This window comes from Callorhinus ursinus, unplaced genomic scaffold (assembly GCF_003265705.2).
Source record: "Callorhinus ursinus isolate GAN/ISIS: 27379988/994484 unplaced genomic scaffold, GSC_fseal_2.0 scaffold8, whole genome shotgun sequence".
NCBI lineage: Eukaryota > Metazoa > Chordata > Mammalia > Carnivora > Otariidae > Callorhinus > Callorhinus ursinus.
The window spans coordinates 11,610,831-11,622,934 of NW_027397070.1; the positions used below are offsets into that span (position 1 = coordinate 11,610,831).

At 42.0% G+C, this 12,104-nt stretch overlaps 1 pseudogene; it reads right to left on the reverse strand.

The window, feature by feature from the left end:
* Nucleotides 1-4,949: 4,949 nt before the first annotated feature.
* On the reverse strand, nucleotides 4,950-11,046 carry LOC141373211 (thiosulfate sulfurtransferase/rhodanese-like domain-containing protein 3 pseudogene; annotated as a pseudogene).
* Between the last annotated feature and the right edge of the window lie 1,058 nt (nucleotides 11,047-12,104).

The window sequence follows — 12,104 nt, forward strand, 5'->3', positions numbered from 1 at the left end:
GCTCTTTCTATTCTTCTTCTCTGGAAATCCTAGCAAGACTAGTTTCTCAAACACATGTTCCTCATAGAAAATTCTCTGCCCTTGACAATTGCATCCATGAGAAATATTTGTTGTCAGTGTTCTGCAGAGGTGCCCATTGCCTCTTGAAGTAGGACTTCTTTGATCGCAAGTGACAGAAATCCATTGAGAATGCTTAGGCCAAAATGAGGAACTTTATTATAAGGGGCTCGCGGAACTCGGGACAGGAATGCACCTGGGCCCCAGGTATACAGTGGAACCAGGGAGGCAGACAGCTTTAGAAATCTCTCTCCAGATCCTGCTTTGGGTTTTGGGCACATTCATGTCATCTTCCACTCTCTGCAGATCAGATTTTTCTACATTGCTATCCTGTGGCAGAATACAGGGTCCTACCTGCTCCCACGGTTTATGCTCCTAGGCTGCTCGCCCCCCACAAACTCATTCTTTTTTGGTCAGTTTTAGTGAAGAATCAGTTATATATAGTAAAAGTTATTCTTTGTTAAGTGTATAATTCATGAGTTTTGACAAATGTATACAGTCATGCAGCCACGACCACAATTAAAATATAGAACACATCCATCACTCCAAACAGTCCCTTTGTGCTATTTTCAGTTCATCCTCTCCCCCCGCCTTTGGCCCTGGCAATCACTGATATTTTTCTATTCCCAACATTTTGACTTTTCTAGAATTTCATATAAAGTCATACAATATGCAGTAGGACTTTTTTTTTACTCAGCATAATGTCTTTGAGATATAGCCATGCTGTTCTTATGCATATTCATGGTTGGTTCCCTTTTGTTATTATATTGTATAAATATACCACAATTTGTTTATCCACTGTTGATGGACATTTGAGTTGTTTCCAGTTTGGGGCTATTATGAATCAAGCTGCTATGACCATTCATGAACAGGTCTTTGTGTAGACATTTGTCTCTGTTTTCATTTCTCTTGGGGAAATATTTAAGAATGGGATTACTGGATCATACTTTAAGTGTATGTTTAACTTTGTAAGAAACTCTCAAACTGTTTCCAAAGTGGCTGTACCATTCTGTGTTTCCACTAGCAATGTGTGAGCATTCCAGCCACTTCACATTCTTTGAAACACTTGTTTGGTCAGTCTTCTTAATTTTTGCCATTCCAATAGTATGCAGTGGTATCTCACTATAGTTTTTATTTGTATGTTTCTAATAAACAATGATGTTTAGCTTATGTGCCATCTGTATCTCTTCTTCGGTGAAGGACTTGTTTAATTCTTTTGTCAATTTTTGGAGGGTTGTTTCTCATCACTTCTCAGCCTTTTGGCTAAGATCAAGTGGAGGGTTGTTTCTCTTCTCATTGAGTTGTAAGTTTTTATATATTCTATATACGAGTCCTTTATCAAATATGTGTCATACAAATATTTCCTCTCAGTCTGTGCCTTGTCCTTTGATTATCTGAACAGTACATTTCAAAGAGTAGCTTTTTTATATATAAAGTCCAACTCACAAATTTTTCCTCTTACAGTTCCTACTTATTGTGTCCTATCAAAGAAATCTTTGCCTAATCCAAGGTCACAAAGATTCGTTCCTATGTTTTCTTCCAGAAGTTCTATAGCTTTACATCAATGGTCCACTTTGATTTTCATTTCTGGTGCCTCTCTCACTTGCTCTTATTCACACTCTTTCCCTCTTTCCTTAAACCTAACTCTCTGGGGTAGGACTCTGGGGGCTTGTTCATTCCTAAACCCATCTACATGGCCAGAGAGCCAGTGAAAATCTCCCACCACCCAGCTTGATCACATGCCTGCTCTGGTCCAGTCAACAGTGTTCAGAGCTGTTCACAAAATATGGCCACCACCAGGACCTATGTGAATGGGAAAAGGAGCAGATTGGTAATCAGAGAATGAGGATTGATTACAGACTGGAAAGATAACCTAGTAAGTACCCATATACCCTGTAATCTGGCTCTACCTATTTAACACATATTTTAAGCAATTAATTTGGAATCTTGCAAGGTTTCTTATTATTGAATGAATAGATCTTACCAATATTCAAACATAATCCTCTATATTACCTGATGGAGTTCTAGCCATCCTTCCGTGCATAGCCTACTGAAATACCACCCACGTTGTGGAGCTTTGGGGGACTCCCCAGACCAAGTTAGCACTACTATGGCACTTAAAACATATTTGTCTTCTCCAACAAACTATTAGCTCCTTGAGGGCAGGAATCTTATCTTGTCTCTGACGCAAAAGCTAGTTTAATTCCTGGCACATGATATTTTTTGGTAATTAATTTTTAAATATTGGGTTTGTCCTGTAACTATCAAATATCAATTAGATAAAAAGAGAATGACAACACTAAAGACTCGCAAGCGGTGGAATGACTTTGCAGAATTTTTTACAAGAAAGATCCTCACTTGAGATTGATGGCTGGTTCACACTCAATGGAGGAAAAAAAATAAAGGTAGAGAAATCTAGTATCAATCTCACTCTGACTTTTCACCCTTGCCAAGGGAAACATAATTCAAGTGCTTCCTTGTAGTCATGATGTACAATGTTGAGCTGAGACCCACTTGGTAAGGAATAGTTAGCATCATGACCAAAGAGCACTAAGTTCAGTGGAGTCTACTACATTTAATCTCACATCATTCTTAATAACAACACTGCTGGCATAGATGTCCAAGAATAGCAGGTATTAGAAGGAAAGTCTATGGTAATGAATTATGATAAATGAAATATTCTGGAAATTTTACAAAGAAAAGTATGGCCTTCAAATAGAAGTTTCTCGATAGAATTTAGGGCAGAAATTGCCAAGAAGCAAAGTAGGAACTAATCAGGTCAGAGTCACAATAAGTTTAAATAAAAACTGCTGTTATCTGAACTCCACAGAGTATTAAATATGAGAATAAAGGCTGTAACTGTCATATAGTCCTTGATTTAAAAATAAAACAATTTCTGAATGTTTAGAACAGAATCTTTAAATAAAAGAATATATAGGCATGGAGAGCAAATTTCCATCATAAAATCTTTCCATAAATCTTAAGCTGTGGTGGCAAGTGCACATCCTACTTCCATTTCAAGTGCCAATGGAGGCTCTTTGAAAGACACAAATGTGTGAAGCAGAAAGACTCCAGGGTGTGTGGGGAGAACAGAGGATCAACATTTCCTGAGCTCTGAGGACCCTCTGTCTGGCTCCCATTATTCTAGAGTCTTTTGGCCCCAACCTTGCTTCCCACTGACCCTGCCCTGTTGTGCTGCTTATTTGGGTAATGCTATGGAGGTCCTCCCTACATACACATCATTGTAAATGGGTGAAAAAAGTGGCTTCTGGATGTCTCCAGCAAAGGACAAATGACTCTGAATATAGACCAAAAAAAAGATTAACAGGCAACTCAAGTATCTGGATGGGAGGCAGACGACAAGTACAGAAAGATTTTTTAAAAACATGTTTGGATTCAGTTGAAATCAAGGACTGGATGACTCAGGGGAGGGACCCTCTGTCTGAATTAGGTTGGAAGCTGACAACAAGAGCCAAGTCTTGCTTCTTGCTGGAATACCATCTGAGAGCGACTCTGCCACGATCTGGAAGGTTCTGGACTATATTTTGGACTTTATGCACCATCTTAGGTTACAATATGAATGAGGGGCTTAATTCTTTTTGCCCCTTTATGCACAGGCTATGAATTTGTGTCTGATTTCTGTTTCTTATGGTTTCTCTGCCAGTTTAGAGGGAGGGATAAATCTAAGCTAACTGGGCGCATATAACAAATTCCAAGAAACAGAAAATTTTACATACTTGTTACTGCACTAACTTTACCATCTTTCCTATAAAGGAAATTTAAAAAAAAAATGTAGACTCCTATTTAAACAACTGCTGTTTTAGAAATTCCCAGTGTTTACTAAAATCTGGTATTTTAGTATCATTTATGAATGTTTTTGTTCCTTCTTATTTACTGGTAAAATTATTTACTGTTCAAATTTTATATTATGGACAATTTATTTACAATAGCATTTTTCACACTGAATTTGGAAATTCTGAGGGATTTCTAGAAATCAGGCCCACGGAACAACCAACAATTGTGTGATACTGGTGCCTCTGAAACACTCATATGGAAAGGCTGGTACTTCTGTTTCTAAATAAGAAACAGCTATCTAAAGAGCTACCTAAAGTTTTCATTTTTCCAACTATCAAAATTCTTCTATTTCACACCAAATCTAAGGGCTACGGCTTGAAAAAATGGAATTTGAAGGAGAGATATATGACTGGCCAATAAGCTCTCTTGTTCACTTGTCCAAACTTTGTATCTGTTCTATAAACCCAACTCCAAGTTACTTAACCAAAAGTTAATCTAATGGAAAGCAACTTGGTCAAAAGCAATTTGGCTAAAAGCAATTTAATCAGTATGAAATAATTTAGTTGATATAAAAATTTGATTGGAAAAATTTTATTTTGCTTACTAGCTGTTTTTATTTTATTCAGTATTCACTAAATATTCATTATGGGTGAAAGTATATCCATCAGAAATATCTGTACTGCATATCATTATAGGAAAATAAATTTTATGAATTTTCTTAAATGGGAAAATTTACAAACTGAAACATATTTTAATCATTAAAAAAATAACTTGTCTAGGGGCGCCTGGGTGGCTCAGTCGGTTAAGCGTCTGCCTTCGGCTCAGGTCATGATCCCAGGGTCCTGGGATCGAGCCTGGCATCAGGCGCCCTGCTCCGCGGGAAGCCTGCTTCTCCCTCTCCCTCTCCCCCTGCTTGTCTTCCCTCTCTCGCTGTGTCTCTCTCTCTCTGTCGAATAAATAAATAAATATATTTTTAAAAAATAGTAACTTGTCTAGCTCATAGCCTCTTTAATGAATAGAAGCTAGGTAGGCTAACACAAATGGTCACAGATTATGATTAGGTACTATAAGTAACCTGGGCTTGGGAATACTACTGTACTATACTATTTAAAAAGGAATTTCTAGAATCCCAACACTTGTATTTCCATGGCAAGTCACATACATTATTTCAATCCTCAATAGCCTTTGGAAATAGGCAAGGGCAAGTAGTATTCTCAACTTACAGTTAAGGAAAAGATCCAACAAAAAATTGAACTACACAAAATCCCCTTTCCATTAACCAGTGATGCCAGGGCTAGATTGTTATTATTTTGTTCATTTCACTATCCCAGGCTGCACGTACACAAGGAAAGAGCCAACTTACATTCCAGAATTCAATTTCCGTGTTTCTTCTCTGAAAATTCATGGTTTACCCATTCCTTCCATCCTCCAGCATAGTGTTGAGCACTGTTAAAGCCCAGAAATATTGCCATGTCCAAAGCCTTCTTGCTTCTCACTCCAGCTAAACAAGAAAACACTAGCCTGTCAGATTTGGATGGTTTTACTTCACTGTACTTCTCTTCGAAGTGTTTTGGGTTCATCTATAGAGCTTCACCTACCTCATCCAGCGGTATGTTGACAGACCCAGGAATTTCTCCATACTCGACAATTTCCCATGTCTCTCTAACATCAATTAACATAATTTTTTTGGAACTCAAGAGGTTCTTAAGTTCCTTATAAGTGACATGTTTAAAAATAGCAGTACAAAAATTGTGGCAGCTTCCTTTTACTGACTTCAAACCCCAGAGCACAGCCTCCACCGGCCCCAGGATCACCCGGCATGCACTCCCAAATAGCACCACCACCCACTCGCGCCCACTGGGCCCCTGACTTCCTCATCCGGCTCCTCCTTCTTGTTGATTGGAAATTATTGACACTAGTTACTGGTATTTTTCTCTGAAGTGTTACTAACTTTGAAGTTACCCTCCATGGGTCTCTTTTTCCTCCCCACACCCCAACCATGGGTCTCTTCTTGAAAATTACTGAAAGTGTTTTTCTTTTTACTTAAAAAATTTTAAGTTTATTTTTAGTCAATCATTCCTTCTCTGTTCTGTTTATGATAGTGAAAATTTGGAATAGGCTAGCTATCTAATGATAGATGAGTACTACACTTGAGCTGCTACTAAAATCCATGATCTCCCAACCTTAGCTGGCAAGCTTTCACCTCATCCTCAATCCAACCCAACTCTGCCTTCTACCCTCACTCTCAACAGATGACTTTGCCTCCTTCTGCAGAGAACAATTAGAGAACACCAGACATGAAGCCTCATGTTCCTCCTCAGCCGTCTGTGACCTTACGTGTATCTTCCTGTCTCCACAATGGAGGCATCCTACCTTTATCTAAAGCTGCCCCTTCAGGAGCTTATACTCTATTCTCTAGAGCTTCTCTCTGTGCCTCTGTCAAGAGAGAGAGTGTTTAGGTAAATACTACAGCAAGACACAAGACAGTGTGTCTCTTGCTGTCTCTCTCTTTGACTCTGTCTCTCTCTCTGTCTCTCTCTCTCTTTCCCCACTTCTCTGTCCCTCTCCCTCTCACCCTCTCTCTCTCCCTCAATCACCCTCTGTTTACTCAGTGCCTTCAACCTCTCTTTTACTCAACCAGCATGTAAGCCCTCCACAGAATTCTCTTGATCCTAAAAAATAATAAAGACTCTCAACTTGACATTCCCCTCCAGCCCCCTTTGCTTCCTCCCCCTCACAGCCAAACTCTGTATGGAGTCATCAGCTCTTTCTGCTTCCACCTGCTCTCTTCCCATTCTTTCCTAAACCGTCCCCAATCTGGCTTTGGCTAAGATTGCCCATGCCAGTGGCCGTCATATTGTTGAGCTCAATGGACATGTTTCTGTGTTTATTGTACTTGACCTCTCCGCAGTAGTGGCTGCCAACTATTCCCTCCTTATCAAAATTCCATTTCCTTGGCTGCCATGACAACTCTCCTTTCTGACTTTTCTCTTCCTTCTGTGGCTACTCCTCATTCTCCTCTGCGGACTCCTCTTTTCCCACTCACCTTTTAAAGACCACTGTTTCCTAAGTCCCTTTGTTCAGACTTCTGCTCTTCTGCCTCATCACATGCTCCCCCTGGGCCACCCCAGCCCACCTTGATCCCAAGGATGTTCAGTAGAACGTAATGGTTAAGGACGTGGGCTCTGAGTTTGAATCCCCAGTTCCATCAGCAAGCCACTCCCTAAGCCTCACAGCCTCACCCATAAAGTGGGACTAACAATACTTTTGTCATAATGTTACTGTGATCATGCATGTGAACAATAAGCACGTGCTTGGAGATATGCTAATAATTAGCTCAATAAATGTTATCTATTATTACCATCTTGCCTTAACAAGCTCCAAAACATCTAAAGGCTACAAAGGTACAGCTCATTACCAGAAATAGTGCAACCTCACTACCAGTGGATCGCTGAGGCCAGAAGATAGGACAAAACATCTCTTATCTCTTCAGGTCACCTTCCAGTCCCTACACAGTCCACCGGGGACTGTCTTCTTTGGACACATGACATGCTCTCCTTTGCCCAATCTCCAGTTCTCTTCCCTTTCTATCCCTCTGTCCTCTGTCAGGGTCCCAGCTCCACCCTACCACCATCGTCCCACGTACCCTGGACCACTGCTGGCTCTCTCAGATGTGGGCACCTCCCTACAGAAGTAGGCCTGGGTTTTCAGAGTCTTCCAAAGGGATTCCACAAACCTATCTCTAGCCAATAATGACTGCCTCTCACAGCATTAGATGCTGGGGTGAGGACTGGAAGGGAAAAAGAGGGGGAAGGGGACAGAGTGGCTTATTCTGCTACTGTATTATTAATTATTATTATTCTATCATATTTAATAAGTATTTTATGTCCAGACCATGCATGTAGACAAGATGTTCATCTGTACTACACTGTATTTAAACTAGATGTAAAAGAGCCAACTCTACAGGCACTAAAATGTCTTATTAGACCTTAAACTCGATATGCTTAGTACTAAAATACTTTTTCTCCCAGTATTTCTTCTGTTGTATTCACCACCTACCCTGCTATGCAGAACAGGAAGCTGGGAATCATCCTAGCCTCCTTCTTACCCCCTACCCCCCTCATTCCACTTCTGCCTCCTGAAGATCACCGACTCCTCATCACCCCTGCAACTACTCATCACCCAGGCCCTACCTCGAGTCACACCCTGAACCAATTCAGTTCTGAATTAGATGGCCCAGCTCCAAGTCACTGTAGCAACCTGTGCTTCTCTCTGTGCTGTGTGTGGGGTCACTGTGGGTCTTGGCACAACCATCTTTATGCTCTCAGTGCAAGGGAGGCCTTGCCTCGAGTAAGTGTGCAACATGTATCTGATAAAGCCAGGGAAAGAGGGAAGGAAGGAAGAAAGGAAGAAAGGATTGGAAGGAGAGATGGAGGAAGGGAAAGAGAAACAGCAGTCAATTGCTAATCCTACAACTCTTTCTTTTGAGGACTATTTATGAACTTACATTTTGGGTATCAACTACTCAGACCCATACATATTCCCTGCTCTTCTGTCAGGCTCGGCTTGCTCTGAGGGCTTAGGGCAGCGTGAAGTCACAGAAACTGTCATTTACAAACCACGGAGTTATCTCGTACGTAATGATTCTCCCTTTGCCCTAAATATTTCTGACTCTAATTCCTCCTAGCACTTTCGAAGACGCTAGGGCAGACACATAGCATGGGTGCTTAACCAGCAGAAGTATCCCTGGGACTCTAATTCTGTCTCTGCCATACAGCTGCTCCTTACCTCCCGGGACATCTGCTTGCCTTTGTTAGTAACCTCATTCTACATTGAATTGCTTAAATCTTCTCCTTAACAAGCCCTGTAGATTTCCAGATACTTTCAAACTGTTTATTAAAGGGGCTTGACCTTTTCCTTTGAACACTTTAATAACATTTAAACAAATCAGAATTTTTCTTTAAAAAAAAAAGGGTACAATGTTCACCCAGTGAAGTACAGAAAAATGTCAGTTCCCACTTGTCAGAGATTTGGGAGGTGGGTTTAGGTGCAATTGGTGTATATTGTGATTCCTTTAACAGGCCACTTATACAATGGTGATATCCTTTCAAAACTGAAACTTATGACATAAAGAGAGACTTCATCATGTATAACAGTACCTGTCTAAGGAAGAAAAGCACTGTGCTTCCAGATATGCCGGCATAAGCAATATTACCATTTCAATGCACGCATTTTTCTGCTTTGGACACTATCTAAATATTTCCTCTGAGTTCCCATGGATTCCCTGTTGCCCCTTGTGATTACAGAATGCTGATAGTGATCTAGCTTGGATCTGTCCTTATTTTTACACATGCACACACACACACACACACACGATGCTTGTATTGCTCACAGAAATTGAGATATTTTCTTATTAGAGGTTTGCTATCAATAGGATCTTGGGCATAGACAATTTTTCAAGGTTGAGGTTATTCTTGGAAGTATAAACTTGCCTAACCGCATGCTGCATGGTATATCCAACCCCAGGAATCACCAATTGCTACATGGTTGCCAGGTGTAATAGCCTCTTCTCAGCCCTCCCCTTTGTCAACCTTCACAAGCACACGACACAGCTGACAACTACCTCTTTCTGGAAGGCTCTTTGATTCTTGGCTTGGGCAACACCATTCAGAGGGTCCAAATCCTACACAGGGCAGAAGTCAAGAGAATATGGATGGCACTGGGTTGGGGGAGGCTCTCAAACCTGCAAACTGCCCGTCTGCGAACAAAAGACATCTATCTTTTACACAAATGCCATCGCTGAGCCTGTGCCAGAAAGCGGGTCGTTATGGAGTCCCGTCCTTCCCCTGAGAAGAGGGACTCGGACGGAGAGAGAAGGGTTAATCGTCCCATCCTCAGCCATGAACGCAGAGAGAAGGAATCAGGGAAATTCCAGTTACTGTCTCAGCAAGGGAGTCAGGAACACAGACAGGGAATCAAAACCATATGAATTTTTTAAGATTCTCTAAATCTTATGAGTTTGTGAATTTTATGATTCCCATTATATTAGGCAGCAGTGATTAGGAGTAAAATTTATTTCAGAAATAAAGAGACAAGTAAATAAGAAAATCCGGTTGCTGTCTTCAGGGATCCAGAGGAGTTAGAAGGAGCTGGGGACACCGCCTCCCCAGGAGAACAGAAGCACAGTGAGAGTCAGAACTGGTAATGTCAGCGCCCAGGAGGAGGAGAAGGTCACGTGCATAAGACCTGTCATCAGGGACAGAGGAGAGACGGACAGACGTGTCTGGTCTGGCAGGGCTGTGTGGGGCTCCTCAGCCTCCTTTGCCAGTTCCTTTTCCCTTACTTTCCCTGGAAATGCTGAAGATTCTTACATCTAAATTCCCAGCCGTGCCCTCTCTCCTCCCCGACGATACCGTACACGCAGGCACCTGGAACTCAGCCTACGCGAAATGAACTCTTCATCCTACCATCTCCAACCCATATGTGTGCCCTCTCCATTACTCTGGATCCCAGTGGAAGGCAACGCCAAGCTCCCAAGCACAAGGCCGGACGCACAGCACCATCTCAAGCTGTCCTCCTCCCCTCTACAAGCTGTTAGGCATCAAGGCCCCTCAGTGAGACACCACGAGCCCCATTCTTTTGCTTCTCACAGTCCCTCTCCTATCTCAAGCCCTGCATTCTCTGCAAATACTGTTACAATCGCTCCCTAGCTGCACCAACCTATGGCAGGTATGATTTTTGCAGTGAATCCTCACGACTTGGGGGGAATTTATTTCCACCCTGAATTGTGTATAGCTCTTCTGCCTTTATTTACATTCGTGGCGGGAATCGCTGAACTTGTCGATTTAAACCAGAGTCATAAACTCTGGCTTAAAGACCTTCTTAAACCGCCCCCCTTTCTCTCCCCTAGGATCACTTCCCAAAATAAAAGCCCTTGTCTCAGGCTCTGCATTCTGGGGAAACCCAAGCTAAGACAGGCTAACCCTTCCTGTTCTATGGTCTGAAGAGTTTCAAAGCTACATCTCTCCCTCCCTTGTGCCTGCCTATGACCCAGGTTCTACCCAACATTACCTTGACTTTAAGGGCCTGAGCCACGTAGGTAGTGGTAACAGTAGGAGACAGGCCAGTGTGGCTGCCAAAGTTCTGTTCTGTGGCAGCTGTGGCTGAGGTTCCAGTCTCCAATTCCTCGCTCATAGGTGCCCAGCAGTGGGGAGGTGCTCCAGTGGGATCTCTACCAGACCCACCACCTGATACTGTTGGAGCTTCTCTGGGCTGCACTGCTCCTGGCTGGTCCCTTCTAACCCTGATTCTCTGGCTTTCCTGGAAATTCCAGAAGCTACTAACACCCCGTAACAAGTTTCTTTCTATTAAAATTAGCCTCTATGGTTCTGCTTCCTGAGATCAAGAATCCTGATTCAAGATAGTTACCTACATTCTTATTCCATAGTAGAGATTTGGTTTGTTTATTATATAAGGGAGAAGACATCACTTTATACTTATTACTGAGCAGAAATATCTTATTATGTATTGAAAGAAATTTTTACTTTCAGGAAGTTTTGCTTAAACTTTTAAATTTCCATCTGTGAGAATTCATTTAGGTAACATGAACCAATGTCTTGGTATCAAACATGAAAGCAAGAGTTTTATAAACCTTGGGTTCTAAGGTTCTATTAACACAGTGTATTTTAATAATAATAGCTATGCTTTTAGTGCCTATTATGTGTCAGGTACTGACATATTCTCAGTATCTGATTAATACTCATAACTCAGAAGCTGAAGTTCAAATCACATAAACTGTAAATGATAGACCCAGTGTTTTAACCCAAGTCTTTCTGACCGCAAGGCCATGCCCTCTCCCCTATGCTCTGGCCCTGCCTGACCAAAAGCCTTTCTAAAATCTGAGCCACACACTCTGGGCAGGTTTTTGGCCTCCAGTTCACACTACGCTATCAGCCAAGCTCCCAGGGGAAGTGCTGGGTTCAGGGAGACAGACTTGTAGTTTGCCTCATTGAAGTAAATTGGCAAAATATGCTCTGCAACTCACAGTTGCTGTATTAGTAAGAATTAAATTCTGCTGGGGCGCCTGGGTGGCTCAGTCGTTAAGCGTCTGCCTTCGGCTCAGGTCATGATCCCAGGGTCTTGGGATCGAGCCCCACATCGGGCTCCCTGCTCCGCGGGAAGCCTGCTTCGCTTCTCCCTCTCCCACTCCTCCTGCTTGTGTTCCCTCTCTCACTGTGTCTCTCTCTGTCAAA